A 26,395-nucleotide genomic window follows, 5' to 3' on the forward strand; every position below is an offset into this window, starting at 1 on the left:
TAGAGGCAATAATAAAGTTGTTATTTATATTTCCTTATATCATGATAAATGTTTATTATTCATGCTTGAATTGTATTAACCGGAAACTTAGTACATGTGTGAATACATAGACAAACAGAGTGTCACTAGTTTACCTCTACTTGACTAGCTCGTTGAATCAATGATGGTAATGTTTCCTAACCATAGATATGAGTTGTCATTTGATTAACTGGATCACATCATTAGAGAATGATGTGATTGACTTGACCCATCCGTTAGAGTAGCACGATGATCATTTAGTTTGTTGCATTGCTTTCTCCACAACTATACATGTTCCTATGACTATGAGATCATGCAACTCCCGAACACCGGAGGAACACTTTGTGTGCTACCAAACGTCACAACGTAACTGGGTGATTATAGAGGTGCTCTACAGGTGTCTCCGATGATGTTGGTTGAGTTGGCATGGATCATGATTGGGATTTGTCACTCCGATTGACGGAGAGGTATATCTGGGCCCTCTCGGTAATGTACATCACTATAAGCCATGCAGGCAATGTAACTAATGAGTTAGTTACGGGATGTAGCATTACGGAACGAGTAAAGAGGCTTGCCGGTAAGGAGATTGAACTAGGTATTGAGATACCGACTATCGAATCTCCGGCAAGTAACATACCGAAGACAAAGGGAACAACATATATCATTATACGGTTTGACCGATAAAGATCTTCGTAGAATATGTAGGAACCAATATGAGCATCCAGGTTCCGCTATTGGTTATTGACCAGAGACATGTCTCGGTCATGTCTACATAGTTCTCGAACCCGTAGGGTCCGCACGCTTAACGTTCGGTGACGATCGATATTATGAGTTTATGTGTTTCGATGTACCAAAGGTAGTTCGGAGTCCCGGATTTGATCACGGACATGACGAGAAGTCTCGAAATGGTTGAGACATAAAGTTCGATATATTGGACGACTATGTTTGGACATCGAAAGGATTCCGAGTGAAGTTCGGGCATATACTGGAGTACCGAGGGGTTACCGGAACCCCCGGGGAGTTTAATGGGCCTTATGGGCCTTAGCGGAAAGAGAGGAGGGGCTTCCAGGGTAGGCCGCGTGCCCCTCCCCCTCTGGTCTGAATTGGACTAGGAAGGGGGGCGGCGCCCCCTTTCCTTCTCCCTCTTTCCTCCTTCCTTCTCCTACTCCTACTACATGGAAAGGGGGGGATCCTACTCCTGGTGGGAGTAGGACTCCCCATGGGGCGCGCCATAGGAGGTCCGGCCCTCCCCCTCCTCCACTCCTTTATATACGGGGGAGGGGGCACCCCATAGACACCCAAGTTGATCATTGATCTTTAGCCGTGTCCAGTGCCCCCCTCCACCATAATCCACCTCGGTTATATCATAGCGGTGCTTAGGCGAAGCCCAGTTCCCGGAGCAACATCATCACCGTCATCACGCCGCCGTGTTGACGAAGCTCTCCCTCAAAGCTCTACTGGATCGTGAGTTCGCGGGACATCACCGAACCGAACGTGTGCAGATCGCGGAGGTGCCGTATCTTCGGTACTAGATCGGTCGATCATGAAGACGCATGATTACATCAACCGCGTTGTCATAACGCTTCCACTTACGGTCTACGATGGTACGTAGACGATACTCTCCCCTCTCGTTGCTATGCATCACCATGATCTTGCGTGTGCGTAGGATTTTTTTTGAAATTATTGTGTTCCCCAACAGTGGCATCCGAGCCAGGTTTATGCGTAGATGTTATATGCACGAGTAGAAAAGAAATGAGTTATGGGCGTGGGTATATACATATTGCTTGCCTTCACTAGTAGATTCATGATTCAGCGGTATTGTTGGATGAAGCGGCCCAGACCGACATTACGTGTATGCTTACGCGAGACTGGTTCTACGGACGTGCTTCGCACACAGGTGGCTAGTGGGTGTCTATATCTCCAGCTTTAGTTGAATCCGATTTAATGAACAGGGTTCTTTCTGAAGATAAAAAAGTAATCACTATACCGCGTTGTGGTTTTTGATGCATAGGTAAGAACGGTTCTTGCTCAGCCCGTAGCAGCCACGTAAAACTTGCAACAACAAAGTAGAGGACGTCTAACTTGTTTTTGCAGGGCATGTTGTGATGTGATATGGTCAAGACATGATACTAAATTTTATTGTATGAGATGATCATTTTTTGTAACACAGTTATCGGCAACTGGCAGGAGCCATATGATTGTCGCTTTATTGTATGAAATGTAATCGCCTTGTAATTGCTTTACTTTATCACTAAGCGGTAGCGATAGTCGTAGAAGCAATAGTTGGCGAGACGATAACGATGCTTCGATGGAGATCAAGGTGTCAAGCCAGTGACAATGGTGATCATGATGGTGCTTTGCAAATGGAGATCAAAGGCACAAGATGATGGCCATATCATATCACTTATATTGATTGCATATGATGTTTATCCTTTATGCATCTTATTTTGCTTAGTTCGGCGGTAGCATTATAAGATGATTTATCACTAAATTTCAAGGTTGCATCTTATTTACCCTGAGTATGCACCGTTGCTACAGTTCGTCGTGCCGAGACACCACGTGATGATCGGGTGTGATAAGCTCTACGTTCACATACAACGGGTGCAAGCTAGTTTTGCACACACGGAATACTCGGGTTAAACTTGACGACCCTAGCATATGCAGATATGGCCTCCGAACACTAGAGACCGAAAGGTCGAGCGTGAATCATATAGTAGATATGATCAACATAGTGATATTCACCATTGAAAATTACTCCATCTCACGTGATGATCGGACATGGTTTAGTTGATATGGATCACGTGATCACTTAGATGATTAGTGAGATGTCTATCTAAGTGGAAGTTCTTAAGTAATTTGATTAATTAAACTTTAATTTATCATGAACTTAGTACCTGATAGTATTTTGCATGTCTATGTTGTTGTAGATAGATGGCCCATGCCGTTGTTCCGTTGAATTTTAACGCGTTCCTAGAGAAAGCTAAGTTGAAAGATGATGGTAGCAACTACACAGACTGGGTCCATAACTTGAGGATTATCCTCATTGCTGCATAGAAGAATTACGTCCTGGAAGCATCGCTAGGTGACAAACCCGTTGCAGGAGCAACGCCAGATGTTATGAACACCTGGCAGAGCAAAGCTGATAAATACTCGATAGTTCAGTGTGCCATGCTTTACGGCTTAGAATCGGGACTTCAACGACGTTTTGAACGTCATGAAGCATATGAGATGTTCCAGGAGTTGAACTTAATATTTCAAGCAAATGCCCGGATTGAGAGATATGAAGTCTCCAATAAGTTCTATAGCTGCAAGATGGAGGAGAATAGTTCTGTCAGTGAACATATACTCAGAATGTCTGAGTACCACAACCACTTGACTCAACTGGGAGTTAATCTTCCTGATGATAGTGTCATTGACAGAGTTCTTCAATCACTGCCACCAAGCTACAAGAGCTTCATGATGAACTATAATATGCAAGGGATGGATAAGACGATTCCTGAGCTCTTCGCAATGCTAAAGGCTGCGGAGGTAGAAATCAAGAAAGAGCATCAAGTGTTGATGGTCAACAAGACCACCAGTTTCAAGAAAAAGGGTAAAGGAAAGAAGGGGGACTTTAAAAAGAACAGCAAGTCAGTTGCTGCTCAAGTGAAGAAACTCAAGTCTGGACCTAAGCCTGAGACTGAGTGCTTCTACTGCAAAGGAACTGGTCACTGGAAGCGGAACTGCCCCAAGTATTTGACGGAGAAGAAGGATGGCAAAGTGAAAGGTATATTAGATATACATGTTATTTATGTGTACCTTACTAATACTCGCAGTAGTGCCTGGGTATTTGATACTGGTTCAGTTAGTAACATTTGCAACTCGAAACATGGGCTATGGATTAAGCGAAGATGGGCTAAGGACGAGGTGACGATGCCCGTGAGAAATGGTTCCAAAGTCGATGTGATCGCCGTGGGCACGCTACCTCTACATCTACCTTCGGAGTTAGTTTTAGACCTGAATAATTGTTATTTGGTGCCAGCGTTGAGCATGAACATTTTATCTGGATCTTGTTTAATGCGAGACGGTTATTCATTTAAATCAGAGAATAATGGTTGTTCTATTTATATGAGTAATATCTTTTATGGTCATGAACCCTTGATGAGTGGTCTATTTTTACTAAATCTTGATAGTACTGATACACATGTTCATAGTATTGAAGCCAAAAGATGCAGAGTTGATAATGATAGTGCAACTCATTTCTGGCACTGTCGTTTAGGTCATATTGGTGTAAAGCGCATGAAGAAACTTCACTCTGATGGACTTCTGGAATCACTTGATTATGAATCACTTGGTACATGCAAACCATGCCTCATGAGCAAGAGGACTAAAACTCCGTTCTCCGAAACAATGGAGCGAGCAACAGAATTATTGGAAATCATACATACTGATGTATGTGGTCCAATGAACATTGAAGCTCGTCGTGGATACAGTTATTTTCTCACCTTCACAAATGATTTGAGCAGATATGGGTATATCTACTTGATGAAACATAAGTCTGAAACATTTGAAAAGTTCAAAGAATTTCAGAGTGAAGTGGAAAATCATCATAACAAGAAAATCAAGTTTCTACAATCTGATCGTGGAGGTGAATATTTGAGTTATGAGTTTGGACTTCATTTGAAACAATGCGAAATAGTTTTGCAACTCACGCCACCTGAAACACCATAGTGTAATGGTGTGTCCAAACGTCGTAATCGTACTTTACTAGATATGGTGCGATCTATGATGTCTCTCACTGATTTATCGCTATTGTTTTGGGGTTACTCTTTAGAGATAGCTGCATTCACGTTAAATAGGGCACCATCTAAATCCATCGAGACGACACCTTATGAACTGTGGTTTGGCAAGAAACCCAAGTTGTCGTTTCTTAAAGTTTGGGGCTGGCGATGCTTATGTGGAAAAACTTCAACCTGATAAGCTCGAACCCAAATTGGAGAAATGTGTTTTCATAGGATACCCAAAGGAGACTGTTGGGTACACCTTCTATCACAGATCCGAAGGCAAGATATTTGTTGCTAAGAATGGATCCTTTCTAGAGAAGGAGTTTCTCTCGAAAGAAGTGAGTGGGAGGAAATTAGAAATTGACGAGGTAATTGTACCTTCTCCCTTATTGGAAAGTAGTTCATCACTGAAATCAGTTCCAGTGATTCCTACACCAGTAAGTAAGGAAGCTAATGATGATGATCATGAAACTTCTGATCAAGTTACCACCGAACCTCGTTGGTCAACCAGAGTAAGATCCACACCAGAGTGGTACGATAATCCTGTTCTGGAAGTCATGTTACTTGACCATGAAGAACCTACGAACTATGAGAAAGTGATGATGAGGCCAGATTTCGCAAAATGGCTTGAGGCCATGAAATCTGAGATGGAATCCATGTATGAGAACAAAGTATGGACTTTGGTTAACTTGTCCGATGATCGGCAGGCCATAGAGAATAAATGGATCTTCAAGAAGAAGACTGCGCTGACTGTAATGTTACTGTCTACAAAGCTCGACTTGTTGCAAAAGGTTTTCGACAAGTTCAAGGAGTTGACTACGATGAAACCTTCTTATCCGTAGTGATGCTTAAGTCCGTCCGAATCATGTTAGCAATTGCCACATTTTATGATTATGAAATTCGACAAATGGATGTCAAAACTGCATTTCTTAATGGATGCCTTAAAGAAGAGTTGTATATGATGCAACCAGAAGGTTTTGTCGACCCAAAAGGTGCTAACAAAGTGTGCAAGCTCCAACGATCCATTTATGGACTAGTGCAAGCCTCTCGGAGTTGGAATATACGCTTTGACAGTGTGATCAAAGCATATGATTTTGTACAGACTTTTGGAGAAGTCTGTATTTACAAGAAAATGAGTGGGAGCTCCGTAGCATTTCTGATATTATATGTAGATGCCATATTGTTGATTGGAAATGATACTGAATTTCTAAATAGCATAAAAGGATACTTGAATAAGAATTTTTCAATGAAAGACCTCGGTGAAGCTGCTTATATATTGGGCATCAAGATCTATAGAGATAGATCAAGACGCTTGATTGGACTTTCACAAAGCACATATCTTGATAAAGTTTTGAAAAAGTTCAAAATGGATCAGGCAAAGAAAGGGTTCTTGCCTGTATTAGAAGGTGTGAAGTTGAGTCAGACTCAATGCCCGACCACTGTAGAATATAGAGAGAAAATGAAAGGTGTTCCCTATGCTTCAGCCATAGGCTCTATCATGTATGCAATGCTATGTACCAGACATGATGTGTGCCTTGCTATAAGTTTAGCAGGGAGGTCCCAAAGTAATCCAGGAGTGGATCACTGGACAGCGGTCAAGAACATCCTGAAATACCTAAAAATGACTAAGGATATGTTTCTCGTATATGGAGATGACAAATAGCTCGTCGTAAATGGTTACATCGATGCAAGCTTTGACACTGATCCGGATGACTCTAAGTCACAAACCGGATACATGTTTTTATTAAATGGTGGAGTTGTCATTTGGTGCAGTTCCAAGCAGAGCGTCGTGGCGGGATCTACGTGTGAAGCAGAATACATAGCTGCTTCGGAAGCAGCAAACGAAGGAGTCTGGATGAAGGATTTCATATCCGATCTAGGTGTCATATCTAGTGCATCGGGTCCAATGAAAATCTTTTGTGACAATACTGGAGCAATTGCCTTGGCAAAGGAATCCAAATGTCACAAGAGAACCAAGCACATCGAGAGAAGCTTCAATTCCATCCGCAATCAAGTCAAGGAGGGAGACATAGACATTTGCAAGATACATACGGATCTGAATGTTGCTGACCCGTTAACTAAGCCTCTCTCACGAGCAAAACATGATCAGCACCAAGACTCCATGGGTGTTAGAGTCATTACAATGCAATCTAGATTATTGACTCTAGTGCAAGTGAGAGACTGAAGGAAATATGCCCTAGAGGCAATAATAAAGTTGTTATTTATATTTACTTATATCATGATAAATGTTTATTATTCATGCTAGAATTGTATTAACCGGAAACTTAGTACATGTGTGAATACATAGACAAAGAGAGTGTCACTAGTTTGCCTCTACTTGACTAGCTCGTTGAATCAATGATGGTTATGTTTCCTAATCATAGGCATGAGTTGTCATTTGATTAACGGGATCACATCATTAGAGAATGATGTGATTGACTTGACCCATACGTTAGCTTGGCACGATGATCGTTTAGTTTGTTGCTATTGCTTTCTCCATAACTATACATGTTCCTATGACTATGAGATCATGCAACTCCCGAATACCGGAGGAACACTTTGTGTGCTACCAAACGTCACAACGTAACTGGGTGATTATAAAGGTGCTCTACAGGTGTCTCCGATGGTATTTGTTGAGTTGGCATGGATCAAGATTGGGATTTATCACTCCGATTGTCGGAGAGGTATCTCTGGGCCCTCTCGGTAATGTACATCACTATAAGCCTTGCAATCAATGTAGCTAATGAGTTAGTTACGGGATGTAGCATTACAGACCGAGAAAGAGACTTTCCGGTAATGAGATTGAACTAGGTATTGAGATACCGATGATTGAATCGCGGGCAAGTAACATATCGATGACAAAGGGAACAATGTATATCGTTATGCGGTTTGACCGATAAAGATCTTTGTAGAATATGTAGGAACCAATATGAGCATCCAGGTTCCGCTATTGGTTATTGACCGGAGACATGTCTCGGTCATGTCTACATAGTTCTCGAACCCATAGGGTCCGCACGCTTAACGTTCTGTGACGACCGGTATTATGAGTTTATGTGTTTTGATGTACCGAAGGTATTTCGGAGTCCCGGATTTTATCACGGACATGACGAGGAGTCTCGAAATGGTCGAGACATAAAGATCGATATATTGGACAACTATGTTTGGACATCAGAAGGGTTCCGAGTGAAGTTCGTGCATATACCGGAGTACCGGGGGGTTACCGGAACCCCACGGGGAGTTTAATGGGCCTTATGGGCCTTAGTGAAAAGAGAGGAGGGGCGTGCCCCCCCCCTCTGGTCCAAATTGGACTAGGAAGGGGGGGGGCGCCCCCCCTTTCCTTCTCCCTCTTTGCTCCTTCCCTCTCCTACTCCTACTACATGGAAAGGGGGGGATCCTACTCCCTGTGGGAAGTAGGACTCCCCATGGGGCGCGCTATAGGAGGGCCGACCCTCCCCCTCCTCCACTCCTTTATATACGGCAGAGGGGGCACCCCATGGACACACAAGTTGATCATTGATCTTTAGCCGTGTCTAGTGCCCCCCTCCACCATAATCCACCTCGGTAATATCGTAGCGGTGCTTAGGCGAAACCCTGTTCCGGGAGAAACATCATCACCGTCAGCATGCCGTCGTGCTGAAGAAGCTCTCCCTCGAAGCTCTACTGGATCGTTCGTTCACGGGACATCACCGAACCGAACGTGTGCAGATCGTGGAGGTGCCGTATCTTCGGTACTAGATCGGTCGATCGTGAAGACGTACGACTACATCAACCGTGTTGTCATAACGCTTCCGCTTACGGTCTACGAGGGTACGTAGACGATACTCTCCCCTCTCATTGCTATACATCAACATGATCTTGCGTGTGTGTAGGAATTTTTTTGAAATTACTGCGTTCCCAACACAACATTCATGATTTCTTGGTCCAAAATGTCTAGTCCCCCGCTAGCTTTTGGTCGACAAGTTTGTTTCCAACTTACCAAGCAGTGGCCGCCATTTACCACATCAGCGCCCTTCCAAAGGAAAGCTCTTCGGATTTTGTCGATAGCCTTGAACACCCATGGGGGAGGATCAAGGGACATTAAGTGAAAAATGGGAATGGCCGATAACACCGCTTTGACAAGAACTAAATGACCACTCTGGTATAGAAAACCCGTGCGCCATGTCCCTAATTGATTCCTCAATTTATCAATCAAGCCCTGGAAATCCTCTGTGTGAAGCTTATTTCGACTGAGAGGCAGCCCTAAATATTTAATTGGAAGGGGAGCAATTTTGCAACTAACGGTGCTCCCATAATCTGCAACCTGATCCTCATCACAACAAATAGGGGATATTGAACTCGTGCTGAGATTGCAGTGCAGCCCTGAAGCACATCCAAAGATGTTCAACAAACACTTAGCTGCCACTACTTCCTCATGTGTCGCCTTAAGGAAGAGAATAACATCGTCAGCATAAACAGTCATACGTTGAGGGATAGCATATCTGTTATTAAAAGATTCAAGAATCCCATACTCCTCTTCCTTGTCGAACTGTTTGCATATAGTGCCCATGACAATAATAAAGAGCATGGGAGATAGGGCATCCCCTTGTCTAAGACCACGACCATGCCAAAAAGTTTGCCCGGGAATGCCATTCAAAAGAATCCTAGTCGATGCCGTTCTGAGGAGCATAGCAATCCAGGCACATCAATTTGGACCAGAACCAACTTTTCAAAGAATTTCAAGCAAAAACTGCCGGGCGACCGTGTCAAAGGATTCGGTGATGTCTAGTTTAAGTAATAGTCTCTTGCACTATCTCTCCTTCAGTAGCCTGACTGATTCCCGTACCATCTTAAAATTATCATGCAAACACCGTCATAAACGCGCCCTGATTCTCGCCTATGTGTTTGGCAGGACATTAGCCAGTCTTCTGAGCAGCACCTTGGAGACTATTTTTGCCAGGCTGTGTACTAAGCTAATTGGACGAAAATCATTAGGCCCACATGCTCCTTGACGTTTAGGCATCAAAACAAGATGGGCACTGTTGATCTTGTCAAAAGCCTGAAAATGGAGTGAATGAATACAGTCAAAAACTTCCATCATATGTTTCTTAATCACTTACCAACAGTTCTGATAGAAAACCATGTTATAGCCATCCTGCCCAGGTGCTTTTTTCTTTGGCGTGTCCTTGATCGCCTTCCAAACTTCCTCTTCTGAAAAAGGAAGCTCGAGATTGCTCAAATCTGCTGAATTAATGCCTAGAAAATCGAGGACCTAAATGCTTTGCCTAACTGTTGGCGTCCCGAACCTTTCTATAAAGTGACTACAGGGAGTTTGTTCTATGCTCTCATGAGAAGGAACAATCGATAAACCATCAGATAGGGTACCAATAAAATTCTTTCTTCTTATGTGATTAGCTTGAATGTGAAAGTATGAAGTATTTGCATCCCCCAGATGTAGCCTCGTAATTCTGGACCTTTGCTGGGCTATAGTTCTTTCAATTGCGCACAACTGAAGCAACTTCGTCTTCACCTCTCTCCTCAGCCATCTCTCCCTGTAAGATATCATTCTAACATCTTCGGCTTGATCAAAAAGGTTCACTATGGTCTTAGCCCAAAGAATTTGCTCCTGTATGTCACCAAACATTTTAGCACTCCAGCTTTGCAAAGCTCTGGCCTTCAGTTTTAGCTTAGTTTGAAACCGCGTAATAGGATTTGTTATGTCCCCTCCAATTGAGTTATTCCAGGAATATTCAACCATCTCCAGGAAGCGTTCTTTTCGTGCCCAAAAAGATATAAAAGCAGAACCTTTTGCATTTATATGCCTTAACAACTGTGGCTAGCCGCAAAGGACAATGGTCTGACATAGATGATGAAAGCCCCTTTAAAAAAACAGCCAGGAAACTGTGTGTGCCATTCCGCCGACCCAAGAATTCTATCGGTCTTGCAAGGGGTGGCGTTTTGTTGATCATCCGACCATGTGAAGGCACACCCTTTTAAAAATGTGTCACTGAGATGCAAATCATCAATCACCCGTCTGAACTTACCCATGATGAGTCTATTTAAATTTCCGTTATTTTTATCTTTGGCTTCAAGGATCAGATTAAAGTCTCCCATGATTGCCCAAGAGTCTTGCGCGGTACTGCGTGTTTTTTTAATTTCTTCAAGAAAGCAAACTTTGTCTCTTTCCTCTTGTGGTCTCTAAAATGAAGCAATCCAAAAGGGGGAGGAATCACCATATGAAAACCGGACCGTTACTAAGAACTCCCCAAAGATATGAGAATCTCCCTCAACCTTGGAAGAGTCCCAAGCAATAAGAATACCACCGCGGGTCCCATCTGCGGGCAGATAATAGTAGTCATCGTAAGCAGGACCAAGACATTGGCAAACCAAATACAGCGAGAAATTTTTTAGTTTTGTTTCTTGAAGACATACAATAACAGCCCGGGAAGCAATGAATAGTGGAATGGCGCGCACCGCATTTAGGCCATGACATTCTTGATTTGATTAGGGTACTCTACTCTTGGTACCCATGCATCCAATGCAACATTTAGTTTCCAGCATAATCAATTGGCCATTGGTTGGAGTACAACATGCTAGCAGCTCGACTGATGGAGGTGGAGTTCAGGTGCAAAGAAAACTCATCATGAGGGTAACTTGGTCGCCATTCAAAGTTAATTATCTGTATTTGATAGGATTCAGTCAGTTGATCAAGTGCCAGCGAGTGCCACAATAATTACTGAAACTTAGGATATGATAAACTATTATTAGCGATTACCAACGTGATAATTCTCTTCATATGCTTATTATTTGTATTTCTCTGGAGGTATGCACGACGTACGGATATTTCTCTGGCCGATAACTGAAGTGCTCATCTATAATACTTGTATTATAATCCATACTACCGTTTTGATAAATCATGGTTGATGTTATGAGCTGTTGGTTCTTGAGGAGGCAACGCGACTTTATTCCCCGTGAGTCCATGGAGACGTTGACGCAGTGACACTTGTTGATCCATGGTTTTCCACCTCTCTGTGTCAAAAAAGCCATCCAAGATAAGGAGAATCAGCGAAAGCGGAATCACCTTCCCCGTGGGATTGAACAGAAAACCAGGTGCTTGTAATAGGATTGCCATGTCTACATAGAAGTGTACAGTAGAATGATGTGCATAAATGCGGAAGAAATATGGAAACATGAACTTTTTGGCAAAGTAGTTGGCCAGCTAATGTTTGCGATAAGATCATCACAAGATATTATATACATACTCTGCATCCCGTTCTAAATATCTCTGCACTTTTGTTGGCTTTCATGATGGATGGATAGCCTTTATGTGTATCATCTGGTCCCAAAAGATTCACCTTTTCTTGGAACAAAGATTCATCAGCTAGCTGGTGATTGGAATGCCCATGGTTTTTTGGGTTTATGGGACCAGAGCATGTATGGATGTTTGTGTATGTAGTGCATCCATGTGCAGCAGATCATTGTTTTTTGAAAGGACGCATGCGAGTTGTGCATTTCATTAGAAGAACGGCGAAAGAAACGCCAACTGTACAGAGCAGGAGCAGAGAACCCCCAAAAATAGAAATAGAAAAAAAGGAAAAGGACGTGAAAAAAGACGCGATGAAACAAGAAAGCTACTCTCGCATCAAATGCCGTCCTCCAGCCAGCGCCCAGGAAATCCTCTCTTCGTCCACCCGAAGGAGGACAGATGAAGGTGAGCACTCAACATTCCGGAAGATGCGACAAATTAGCAATCTTGTGCTCATTGGAATGTTGAAATTAAACAAGGTCATGTTCGGTTTGGTAGGAATTAATCGACTACGATTGGGATGTTGAAACTAAGTGCATGTTCGATTGAGCTAAATTCGAGGCCAATCTCTAATCCCTGCTAACACCTGCTAAACCAAACAAGCCCTATATGGCGCTCGTGGATTAGGTAGGTGCATGGCAATTGTTTGACTCGAAATAATCCAAAGTATAGTATTGTGCACCCTCAGCACACGTACGTGCGGCATACGTGCATGCATGTCTTATCACATGCAGCCGCACTAGCGAGTCAAAGTCGATGCATTGGGGGTACTCATAGTGGGAGTAGCCAGCCGGTCGGCTGGAGCGGCAGGACTGACTAAATTAGTCGACTAATTAATAAATGAAGCACTTACGGAGAGACTACCTAACAGATAACTTGCGATCAATGGATGAGTTATAAAACGACAACTCATCATATAGATAGATAGATAGATAGATAGATAGATAGATACTGGTTTCCACGACCAGGACGATATAAGTTGTTAAGTTAATCGACTTGTTAATTAAGACTAGCTATTATTATCATTCAAGCACAAGCTAGAAAGATGGCCAACTGGGTCAAAAAGTGTCTTCCAACTTGCATATGTTCCTCTCCATCTTCTTAGCCTCTTATTGTTGTTTAGCGACGAAAATGGTGACCCGCTGGAAGAAAAAGTTTGACTTCAAAACGTCTCCTACATGGAAAATGCTACTCTGAACCTGGTGGTAGATGAACATACAAAGACACGCTCTCCGAGATGGAGTAAGCTACTAATCAAATTTATTTAGCGTGTTTTTCGTTGTGCTAGCTGTAAATCATGCGATAAGTCAAAGCGTTTTAGTTCATTAAAATATCATGCATCCTATGAAAAACAAATTAAAGAGGACTAAACAATCGCACTTTCCCCCTTTTTTTGCCTCATAAGCTAACTCTGGGTGGCAAGACATACGTATAATCCTTGATGGTGAGTTGTCGCACTAACTCTAGATGGATCATGTATATCTTAATCAGATTACATCAACACGCATAATAAGATATCTGATATATAGGTGGTAGGTAGGTGCCATACTTTCATCGTTCACCACGGTCTCGCTCTTTGGAGGTGAAGTGAGCTTGATCACTCTTTCGCATTTCACTCTGACCATCGATGAAAGCGCATTTTAAAGTGTCTCTATGTAAGCAGTAACACCGTGTCAAAAAAGCACAACTATGTACAACTGCACATGATAAAAATAACCCCTCATTGTCTATTAGACATCCCGGGTGCATCCGCGGATAGGGCCCGGTCATCCCTCATTTTGCGTTCAGTGCAACTGCATACCTCAAATTTGATACATCAAATCCATATTAAAGCATGCAACACAAAAGTTAGGTACTACATAGATAACCTAAAGCTAACTACTCGTCGTCGTAGATGTAGATGACTTTCGTGCCGGATGGACTGGCCTCCTAGTAATTTCCTTATGCCTGCTGCTTCGGCTCCTTGTCTGACTCCATGTGCGCAAAGAGTGCATCGTTCTTCGCCCATGCCTGGAGGAGGAAGCGGCAGTTTGCCTCCATCTCCTCCTCTGAACGGATAGAGTCGAGGATGGAATGTTGCTCTGCAACCTCTCCAGTTGGGCAACCTGAAACTCCACTTCTGTTGATCCACCTCGCGTTTGTCCTCTTCCTCCTCCTCCAGCTACATTTCATCCATGTCCGCATACGGCGCCTGCTACCACTCCTTATTCTCCTCCTTCTCATCATCTTCCTCCTGCTCGTCCTTTTCTGGCTCCGGCGAGTCTGGAGGCACGCCGGCTGCAATCTGGGCTTCAAGCCAGGCCTGAATCTTCAAAAGGAGCTCCAACCAATACTAGAAAAAGGGCTAAAAATGAAATTGACACTAATGGCGTACAGAAGTGGTGCGCCACTACTATTTACTAATGGCGCATCACGTGAAAATACGCCATTAGTGTGTAAGACACTAATGGCGCACCAGGCACAAGGTGCGCCACTAGTAACAAAATGTTTTTTTTTCATTTTTCAAACATACTAATGGCGCATCCGGGCAAAACTACTAATGGCACATCAACAGTTGAGTGCGCTACTACTGTATTCTTTTTTTTTACTTTTTTGCAAAACTACTAATGGCGCACCGTCGCATAGTGCGCCATTACTAGTTCAAACTAGTAATGGCGCACTATGCCACGGTGCGCCATTAGTATAAAAATTATTTTTAATACTTTTTTGCAATACTACTAATGGCGCATGTATGTGTGGTGCACCCTCCCCCGCTCCACCGCCGCCGACGAGCACCCCCGCACCCGCCCCCGCTCCGCCGCCGACGAGCACCCCCCGCACCCCCCCGCCCACCGCCGCCACCCCCCACCCCCCCCCTCCACCGCCGCCGACCACCCCCGCACCCTCCCCCGCTCCACCGCCGCCGACGAGCACCCCCGCACCCTCCCCCGCTCCACCGCCGCGAGCACCCCGCACCCTCCCCCGCTCCACCGCCGCCCGACGAGCACCCCCCGCACCCTCCCCCGCTCCACCGCGCCGAAGACACCCCCGCACCCTTCCCCCGCTCCACCGCCGCCGACGAGCCACCGCATATATGTTACTCCCAAAAGCATATAAAGTTTGTCAAATTTTGAGCTATGGATATTTAGTTATGATTTAAACAAGTTTGAACATATTTAAACACAAATAAATATCAAACAGAATTTAAAATGTTGTTAACATGGCAACAAACTGCATATTATTTTTCTACATGAAATTCTGAGCATCTAGCATATGTGACATGTTATATTTGGATGCATGTATAAAAAGATATGTGCAAAGAAAAAAATTCATAAAAACAAAAATTGGGGAGCATGGGAATCGAACCCAAGACCTCCCAATGTGTGTGCTGCATGCTAACCAGTCAGGCTAGTGTGTGTGTTCTGTTTTGGATACGGTTAGGTGGAATATAACCTGAGTGCTCGAACTGTAATAAAAAATTTGTACTAATGGTGCACCTGGGGGTGGTGCACCATTGCTGTCGTCGTACTTATGGCGCACCAGGGGGAGGTGCGCCATTGCTAACCATCCCCCCACTCCACCTGTTCCCCTCTGGCCTCCCTCCCTCCCTCGCCAGATCCCCCACTCGACCTAACCTCGCCGCAGCCGCCCACGCGCCCCCGCCGCCTCCCTCTCCCCTTCGCCGCCTTCCCCCGAGCGCCGCCTCCCTCGCCTCGGAGCCGCCCCACCCCGAGTTCCACCAGGAGAGGAGGCCCCACGTCCACCAGGAGAGGAGGCCCGTGACCTCCCCGCCGTCTATCCCCGCCTCCCCCAAGCTCGCCGTCTCCGCCCTCTGTCGTCTCCGCTCCGGCCACCACCTCATCGTGGTCAGGTAACCCTCCTCCCTCTGCCTCTCTTCTCCTCTCTTCCTCCTCTCCTCCCTCCCGGCCATGCCCTCTTCTTCTCTCTTTTGCTAGGTTTAGGTCAAATCCCTCTCGAATTTAGGTCAAATTAGGTTCGAAAAATTGTGGGACTAGTGCCTAGCAAACATGAATAATTAGTACTCCATGTGCATTGGAGTACTTGGTACCTGCAAGATTTGGACACACTGAAAAAATGCACTGGACATACTGAAGAAAATTTTTGTGTCCAGTAAGATTAGAGAAAAATTTGTGCTAATGGTGCGCTGGTAGAACGCGCAATTTTTGTTAGTTCGTTGCCATGTCATGATAGGACATTCAGTTGTTTCTGTTGTTCACAATGCTTTGAATTTGTGTGCCAAAGAGAGTTTTCTCTGAAATTTGTTGTTCACAATGCTCTAATGGTTTGTCAGTGAATGGTGGTGCAATGGTGGCCTCTGTTTCAAATATTTCAGCAATTACTTGACCATAAATAAAAAAAGAAGATTTGGGGATGGTAACTCCTGTGTGGTTTCTATTAAATTTAAAATAGTGAGGGTGTCATTTTCATCCATTCATCTCTTTCTCTAGCTTGTCTAAAAGTTATGTTTACAATATTGCTGCATTTTCTAGAACAGCCACCACACTATAATATTTCATAAGATGATGATATAGTTAAGAATATTACTTAAGGTATGATTCTGAATATTGTTGTCCACAATGTCTTATCGCCAAACGCTTATCCATTTAGGAGCCATGGTCATAAGCAGTCTGCTTGAGGGTAGTCTTCCACAACATATGAAATTTATCCATCTAATGTAGTCAATAGATGTTGTCAAGTGATTGTGTCATGGTTTTGGTTCTGTTTTTAAAAAGGAAAGCCAGTTGTTCAGGCTTCAAGAAAATATTTTCTCAGAATATTACTGCTAAGCCCAAGCTTGTTAATCATGTAACTTGAGAAAATTATTGGAGTAGATCAAATTCAGCCATTATAATGTTTGATGCCTGCATCAACACTTCTCTGTACTGCATGCGGTTGTTATAGTTGAGGGTCAAAAGTAGAGGTTAACTTTAACATGATTCGCTAGTGCTTTCATCACTTGTGTGGAGAAGGAGAAGAACAATGAGAACTAAACTATGTCAGGTATGTTAGATCTCCAAAATGATATATATATATATATATATATATATATATATACTCTTAGTTACCTATTTATCTCTAATATGCTTAGTTTTCTATAGGTTAGCTCCAAAATTACTTATGTTAGCACAAAATGATCAAGTTTACATAGTAAGCTTATAGTCTTCTTCTTATTCTTCTTCTTATCCAAAATGACATATGTTAGCTTCATTTTACCTAAGTTGGCTCTAATATGCTAACTTAGAGCTTATATGCTTAGTTTCCTATAGGTTAGCTCCAAAATTACTTATGTTAGCATAAAATGATCAAGTTTACATAATAAGCTTATAGTCTTCTTCTTATTCTTCTTCTTCTTTTTCTTATTCTTCTTCTAGTCTTCTTCTTCTTCTTCTCTTCTTCTTCTTCTTCTTCTTCTTCTTCTAACTTCTTGTTTATCATTTTGCATATTTGATTTAATTCACAGAAGCTTGCATGGATGGAGTGCTTCTTTTCTATTTGTGTTTTTATTTTGTATCAATGTGAAACTTTTGTGAATTGATGGATAACGGTGTTGAATGAACATTGTGAAACGTTTGTAATATGTAACGATGGAACTATGTGTTGGCTATGTATGTATATATGATGAAACTTGTGTGTTGGATATGATCTGGTGGACGCAGGTAACATCGTTACATATGGCCCCCTGTATGTAAGCTAAGCAGATCTGTGTTGTATGTTATCTCTAATATTTTTTAACCTGTGAAAATATCAGAAATGAAAAAAAAATCCCTAATATTCATACTAGTGGCGCACCACACAAGACACTAATGGCGCACTGTTATAATCACACTAATGGTGCATCACCCAACAGTGCGCCATTAGTATGCCAAAGCACATGGTTAAATATGGCCCCCTGGGAGGCATACTAATGGCGCATGGTGTTCTATACTAATGGCGCACTGCTCGGTGCGCCATTAGTATACCAGATACTAATGGCGCACCGGTTGTGCGCCATTAGTAAGAAATACTAGTGGCGTGATACTAATGACGCACCAGCACTGCGCCATTAGTGGGAAAAACTGGTGCGCCATTACTAGCCCTTTTCGTAGTAGTGAACCGGCTCTAGCATGGCGTAGGTGGTGATCTGCTGTCGTCCATGACTACCAGCGGGTGGGGAGTTCCAAGCAGATTGGATTGGAAGGTGGAAATGAGCCGATCTAGGGTTGGGGTGCTGCCATTTGGCTTAAATAGACGGATATGGAGTCTCCAGCAGCGTGCGAGAGCGGCAGCATGAATGCATCCTCAGTGCACCCTGTGTTTAGGCATGTGTCTGTGTGCGTACAGTCCGGCAGTCTGGTGTGGCGGACACCCCCGGATGTGTCCGAGCCTCCTTATATCTGCCCTAGATATGAGCTGGATATGAAAGGCGTTGGTCGGCCTGCATGTATAGGATCAGTAGGAGGTGTCTGTGTGGATTGCAATTTTGTGATCAGACCGTCCACCGAATGTATAGGGTTTTTTAATGAGCCCGGTTATATATTCTCTTAGTAGGGACATGCCACTTACTCCTACGGTCACTAGCTAATGGCTAGATTTTACCGCACTTTCTTACTGTCCATACAACACTCTGAAAACACACTGGCAATGTTTTCACATTTTAGAAAATAAGTGTGGACATGGTTCATAGCATTCTATCTATTTTATATGCTAAAGGAAGAATACGGGTTAATTATGCTACCAAACGTCACAACAATCAGAAACATCCAGCAGTTGTTTTGATACATAGAAAAAGCACAACCATTTGATATTCTTAATACCCTTTCACCATTAAACTTGATTAAAATTACCCACCTATGTCATGATGTATGTTTTTTACATTCTCCTCTAAAACCTAAACTGATTATTCCCCAACTCAGCCATTATTCTCCCAGCTCAGCCACACGTACGTTCCTCCACCTGTCGATCCTCCGCCTCAACTACGCCCCCTCCATGGGCCCACCCTACGTTCTATGGTCCACCTCTGGATCCTCCGCCTCTCTGCACACTTGTCCTCCGTCGGGCCTCCCCATATAAGTAACAGCACATGGGTTTGTACTCCCATAACCCTGCTTCAGGTAGCAATGCCCTAGCTCAGGTTTAGTTGTTTGTCATTGATATAGATGTGTTAGAGTTGTGTCATATATTGTGTACAACGTAGATTACAGTTAAACTTGTAGTTCTACTGTGTCTATATGATATGGAGTCGTATTCTAGTAGGACACTTGTATCCTAGGCCTCTCATATACAACAAAGGTAGACACACAGTGTAACCTAGGGGGGGGGGGGGGGGGGGTGAGGTATTGTGACGGTGTCACGGGGTGCCGTGCCCGTAGTCAAGCCCCGTGGATGTTGCCATATCCGTAAACCTCGTCAAATCTCGGTGTCGTGCCTCGTGTGATTGCTTGATTCTCAGATGATCGACTATGTGTCTTAGATTTATTCTAATAAATGATATCATGAGCAAGGTTATGCGGAGGTCGCATGAGTTGATCCATAGGAAGGTTTGATGTATTAATCAGTATCGTCTGCACAGGAAGTTGCCCTAGAGCAATTGGTGTGTGCGGTTGAGATCGATTGGAATACGTCACACGTTCGCAATCTCGATGAGTTGTGGAGATCGGATCGTGATGGCCGTGCAGGCGGCAACCAAGGCAGTGAAGAAGCCAGGCGGCTGAAGCCGGGGCGAGCGACGCACGGTGCGTGCTGGCCCAGCGGGGCTAGCTGGTGTGTGTAGCGGACAGACGGAAGGTTGGCTAGGCGTGCTACACGGCAGGGCTCCGGTGCAGGTCCGATCGACTCAGGGATTTGTTTTGAAAAAAAGAGGATCGGGTCCTTTGTATTTGACGTGGAAGAGGCACAGCAGATCAATTCGAGCCGAGGCAAAAAGACTATCACGTTGTGCATCCATTGGAATTAGTATCAGGCTTTGGCAAAGCAAGTTGCACTAGCTGCAGGAGTCGAGCCAAAGGAGCAAATCACGTGAAGGACAAAATTTTGGTGGGTTGCTACTAGTGCATGGAGGCGAGACTGCGCTGGGTTTTGCTCATGTATTTTGGCATCGCGGGGATAGCTCACATATTTTTTTTCACACAGTCAGTCATACATATAACTGTATGGTGCCAAGGGGTACCATGTTTGAGATGAAGAAGTTCACGGAACTGAAACCTTGGGTTATGGCAGATACAGATGAAAGTTCTATTGGCACAATAGAGATGTTTGAAGGCGTTGCGGGAAGTGAATGCAGCTAAGTGTAGGGGAAGGCGAAAGAAAACAAAAAAAAATTGGTACAGTGAGCACACCCATGATCACTATGGAGACTGCATACAAGGTTTGATCTGATCATTACCGACTCGTAGCGCTGCGGAAGTTGAGTAGATGTACATCGTCGGTGCAGATCCCTGCAGATAGGATTTACAACCTCCCAACCGCGAGGATAGACTCCCACGTCGGACAGCCCTTTGGGAGACGGTCAGACAGTCTCTCAGACGATGTCACGGACAACCCTTCAGAAGGACCATCGAAACTCGAACGGTAACTCGGACAACCCTTCGGGAGGACCCTCGAATAGCCCCTCGGGCAAAAGATCGAACCTACGACCTCTCTACGGTATTGCACATATACGATGTCAGCTATCCGGCAGGGCTTCGCCAGCCAGAACTAGTTCCCATCGAAACCCAGACAACCTTTCGGCTCTACGAAACTATTTCGTGGGGAGGGAGAGAGAAGGCCAGATCATTGCATGCATTTGTATGTTAGAAAAGGAGTGAGTTTGGGTAGCCCCCTCCACCCCTATTTATAGGCCAAGCCCAAGGGGTAGAGGACAATTGGAATTACCAAAATGCCCTCAAAGGTGGCTTCCCAAAGAAGCTACCAAAACGTGTTTCCACTATTGATGAAAATATTTTTCCGCGACCTTTAAATCCGAAAATATTTCTGTAGGTCTAGAACATTTCTAGTACCCACTAAAATAATTTTGAACGCTTTTCGAAACATTTCTGGATCAATGATTTTCATCAGAGAAAAGCAAACAAGAATGTGTTTTAACTATTCATGAAGACAATTTTTTGCATCCATTAAATCCAAAAATATGTATGTGAGTTTTTAACTAGTTCTGCCTCTTTTCTTTTGCCATCAATGAGGATTGCACGATGGCAGAGTTCTATGCAGCTGCTGATTGGTCTGACATGTTCCATATTCCTCTCTCGCCAGAAGCGTTCGAGGAACTTCAATCAGTGCTTGCATTTAAACCGGAAGGGCTTAATCTCTCGGATGCAGCTGATTCTTGGAATTATGTTTGGGGACAAGCGTATTTTCCCAAAAATATTATATGAGCACTGCCATAAAGATATTGTTGCGCCACCTCCATTTGCATGGATATGCAAGTCAAAGCTACACATGAAACTTCAAGTCTTTATGTGGTTTTTGTTGGCAGACAGGCTGAATACTAGGAATATGTTCATGAGACGGCACTTTAACACCAATGATGGTTTCAACTGCGTCCTTTGTGATTCTGGTGTGGAAGAAACTATTGAGCATTTAATTTTTACATGTCCTTTCAGCTCATCTTGCTGGACGAAAGTGGGTATTGCTTGGAACTTGAACTATTCCAGAATAGAAGCCATCCAATCTGCCAAAAGGTCTTTTAACAGAGAACTCTTCTTTGAATTTGTGGGTATTGTGGCCTGGAATATCTGGAAGGAGAGGAACAATTATATATTCAGACATATAACCTAAGCAGATCTCCTTTGGCTCAAATTTACAGTGGACAAAGCTCATTGGGATTACATAACTTTATTTGCCCTCTCTTTGTAATTTAGTCCCCTCCACTGATCTCTTCAGATACTCACCCTTTTTTGATCTAGCTTCTCCAAGTTTACACTTTGTTCTTCCTTCCTTGAGGGCTTTCCCTCAAGAACATGTACATATTATGTAACTCTATTTTGATTTAATACAGCACAGTAGGAGCCTCTCCTACTGTTTTCAAGGTAAAAAAACTAAAATAATTTTGGACACGTGCCGAAACATTTTTAGATCTATGATTTTCATCAGCGAAAAGCAACAAAAGCGGTCCAGGCAGCTCCAGAACATTTCGGGTATTTTCCCCAGAAAAATCCCAGAAGTTCCAAGAACAATTTTGGCACCCTCCAAGAATTTCTAGGCATGTGCCGAAACCAATTTGACTTAATGGTATACTCTGAAACAACTTTTCAGTTTTACAGAAACACTTCCGGTGTTCTCTCTCCAGAATTCTTCCGTTGTCTTCGAAACTTTCTCTCAGACTCTCTGTCAAGTATTCAGCAGATAGATGACCCTTAAGCATGTGACCCTATAGGTTTCGTGAAGTATAGACATGACCGAAACACTTTCCAATCAATGATCAACATTGGAGCCGTGGACACACATATTGACCCCCTATACCCACACGAATAATTACTCGAGTGAACCTCGAGTTGCCGTGTGTTATTCCTGTTGCTTCATGATATATTACAAACAGTCGAGGTGAGATGTGTCGGCATCCCCATAGATCAATAACTGGTCCACTATGACAGGTACCTTGTTACCGGTTTTGTTCTCTTTTCTCGTTTCCGTGTTTCGGCATCCCTGTGATCAAATGATATTGTGTCTGCCAGATGATGATGGATACCTTAAAACCGAGAGGGCCCGAGAATATCTCTCCATCGTCGGTGGAGCAAATCCCAATCTCAAGCTATCTCATTCCTTGTCATACTTTTCCGTGAACCTGTAAGCCGCGGAATAGCCACCCAATTACAGATGACGTTTAACAAACCCCAAGTTCACGAAGCAAGTAAGAAGGAACTCGATACTATCATGGTCTAAGGAATTATGCAAACATTAACTATCTTTGTGTTATTAACCATTAACTTCTGACAAATGTGTCTCATAGCGTAACATCAATTTGGGTCGATTCTCCACAAGTGTTCTTCCAACATTGTGCCCTCAAAGTTGCTAGCATAGACATGTCCATGATCAGGAAAACATGATCATCATGCAACACTTGAGCTTGTCTTAGAGGCATGCCTAGAATACATTTTACCGTTTAATATACCACACGTGCAAATGATTTTCCCTTCGAGCCTCGTGTTATTGCAGACTCGAGAATCATTGCAATTATAGCATGGAACATAAACTTTAATTACAAACTTGGAGATAGAAAATAACTCTTATTACTGCTTCTAGGGCATATCTCCTACACTAAGATGAAATTATCATGTGATGGATGGAAATTCTCAGAAGACGATTTGGGAGCCTCGAGCGTGTCAAGGCGTTGGACAAGTTCGGCTGGGTCAGACTAGATAATCAGATGGATCGACACAAGTCGATTGGTACAGAAAACGATGGTGGGATGGGCGACGATGACATAGGAGCGTGATGTTGATAGTGACCGACTACTAGGGCATGGAAACACGTGACACTGGTCCAAGGGCTTGTGTGTCTTCGATAAGACTATGGCACGGGGTGGATTCAAGGTTGTGTATACATGGAGCTTGAAGTCGATGTGGCACGGGGTGGGCTGATCATCTACTATGGAGTCATGTTGAAGGTGGAGCTGGAGTCTAATGGAAGACTTCACTCGGTGTTGATTGAGCGTCTACGACGTAAGACATCAGAGAATGAAAGCCTATTCAACGGGGAAAAAACAAACAACACGTACTTCGGACATGAGCCTAATGGTCTGATGGAAGCGTGAAACTCGTCATCGGTCGATGATGATTGGTGGTACTCTCAAGTGGGGGTTGAGTGGTGTGGGTTCGCGACCCTTCAGACTCGACCAGGAAAGCAGAGGCTCGACGTAGTAATAGCGGCGAGGCGTACGGTATGCATGGACATGGAGACAGGCAGGGCTCTGGTGGTCATACATGTGGTGAGACAATTGCGAATTTGACTCGAGATGACTACAAGCAATGGTGAAATTCTCTCAAGTTTCAGACAGTCGTTCAAGGAATAGCGACGATGTCGAGTTCACGTAACTCTTATGTGTGACACCCAATATGTGAGTTATTCATGTCCACGCAGCTCCATGATCAGTGTGTGAAGGTATTAAACGGATACTTTGAAAGTTAAAGCACGTACTAGATTAATTTTACTCGAGCGTTGACTGTAGTGAAGAAAATAAGGGCCATAAGCTCAAATCCAAGGGACGAGCAGGGGCCAGAGCACCCCCCCCCCCCCCCCAAAAAAAAAATTCTCATGTATGCATTAAAAAAGGTTCACGAAGGCCCGTTAGAAAAGGACCACTAGCGTCCATAATACAAAGAAGCCTCTGATCTTATCTCCTGGAGCTGCGTAACTGCTTTCTCCAGTCCATGATTAGCGTCACATGCATGAGATTAGGAGCAGCTGCCGCCGTCGTGTGCCCTTGCGGCCTTTGGCGCATGTCTGCCTCTGATCTCCATTCTCTGCCGCTGATGATCTGATTTATGTGGCGAGTCAGCGACGCAACCAGCACCTACTTCAGTGCTTCAGCCAGCGAAATAGCAGGGTTTTTTTTTTGCGGGGGGCGAAATAGCAGGTTAACATATCATACTATACTACTTCGCAAAAAAAAACATATCATACTATACTGATCTCTCCCTGTCTCCCATTGTCATCTCATACAGTGTTGAAACAATAATTAGATTTTTAGTTTTTTCGTTTTGTGATTTGAGATGCTATCAAGAATTCATATCTTGAACATGTCCTAGAAATAATCATGATGCAAATTATCTTCTACGAGTTCCTATTTTTGATCCAAAAAGAAATTTAAAAGAAATATGATGAGCATATGCATTATAGCTAATTCTGAAATTAAAATTCCTCAACTATGAAGAGAAAAGGCGCTGCTAAAGACCATTAAGATTACGACAATTGTAACTTCCGAACGTTCCTACTTTCGCAATAGATACGAACGACTCGATCCAGAGCGAGCAAGCGATTCCCGCTCGCTTTCAGCGCTCACAAAAAATCAGCGGCGATGGGAATCGAATCGAACCTCCCACCTATAGGCTGGGCTCTCTCTCGAGTAACCACCTTAACTGCTGCAGTTGGGTGAATAGGAATAGAAAAAAAATCCATTTTACTACCCTAAATAAAGTGTGTGGTTCACTTTACCTCCTGATCTATTTTTCCGCTTCTTTTACCCCCCAAACAAACCCAAACCGAACAAAACACCCCCCTCCGGCTGGTTTTTCTCCACCCACTGCTGATGTGGCACTAGTCAACGGCGGTTTTGACCTGGGTGGGGCCCCCTTGTCAGGTTTTTTTTCCTCTCTCTTTCTCTCTCTCTCCAACCGAAGGCGACTGCGAGCGGCGGGGAGCGCCTCCTCGCGACGGCGACAGCCCCAGCCACGCCGAGCTCCCGCAGCGCGAGCGCCTGCTGGGCCCCGCCGAGGCAGACGGCGCAGGAGGACGGCCCGAGGAGGCCGTCGGCGAGGTGCCGCCCGAGCACCTCGGCGTGGAACTCCACCGCCTCACGCCACTCATGGCTACCCAGCCACGCCTCCGGCGACCCCGCGGCCGCCGTGGCCTAGGCGTGGGTCCTCCTCCCGACAACCGCGGTGACAGGGAGCTCGGCTCCACACCCCTCCCTGGCCATGCCTCTCCGTCTCCCTCGCGTGCATGTCACCGCGCCCGCCTGCTGCCGCTACTGTCACTGACCGCTGTCGCGCCGCTACCGACTCTGCTCTAGCGCTGCTGTTGACTCCCGCTGCGCCCGCTCGCCATTGCCAACCGCGACCTGCTCACGCCCTTCCATGGCCTCGCCTCCCCATGCCGCTGCTCTCGAACGACCGCGCCAGTTGCTGCTCGAGGCTGCGCTGGCGCTCACTGAACTTGCCCAGCGCTCCTCTTCCCTCGCATGTGCCCGGGCCGCCTGCGTTGCTCTGCTGCCGTAGCGCCCCGCCCGCGCAGCCCTGCTCCGGCACCAGCCCTCGTGGCCCCGTTTCGGTGGCCCTGCTGCGCCCACTGAGCCTTCCCTTCCGCTCGCGCCCACCCTGGTACCCGCCCGTGCCTAACTGCGTCGGCCCGCGCCCGCCACTGCCTGGCCTTGACTGCTTCGCCCAGCTCACCCCCCCCCCTCTCTCGCCACTCCTCCAGCCGGTCGGCCTCGCCACGCCCTGGCCAGAGGCTGCGTGCGGGCTGAGTGGCCGCCGGCCCAGCCTCAATTAGAGAGAGAGAGAAAAAAACCTGACAAGGGGGCCCCACCCAGGTCAAAACCGCCGTTGACTAGTGCCACATCAGCAGCGGGTGGAGAAAAACCAGCCGGGGGGTGTTTTGTCCGGTTTGGGTTTGTTTGGGGGTAAAAGAAGCGGAAAAATAG

This window comes from Triticum urartu, chromosome 7 (assembly GCF_003073215.2).
Source record: "Triticum urartu cultivar G1812 chromosome 7, Tu2.1, whole genome shotgun sequence".
Classification (NCBI taxonomy): Eukaryota; Viridiplantae; Streptophyta; class Magnoliopsida; order Poales; family Poaceae; genus Triticum; species Triticum urartu.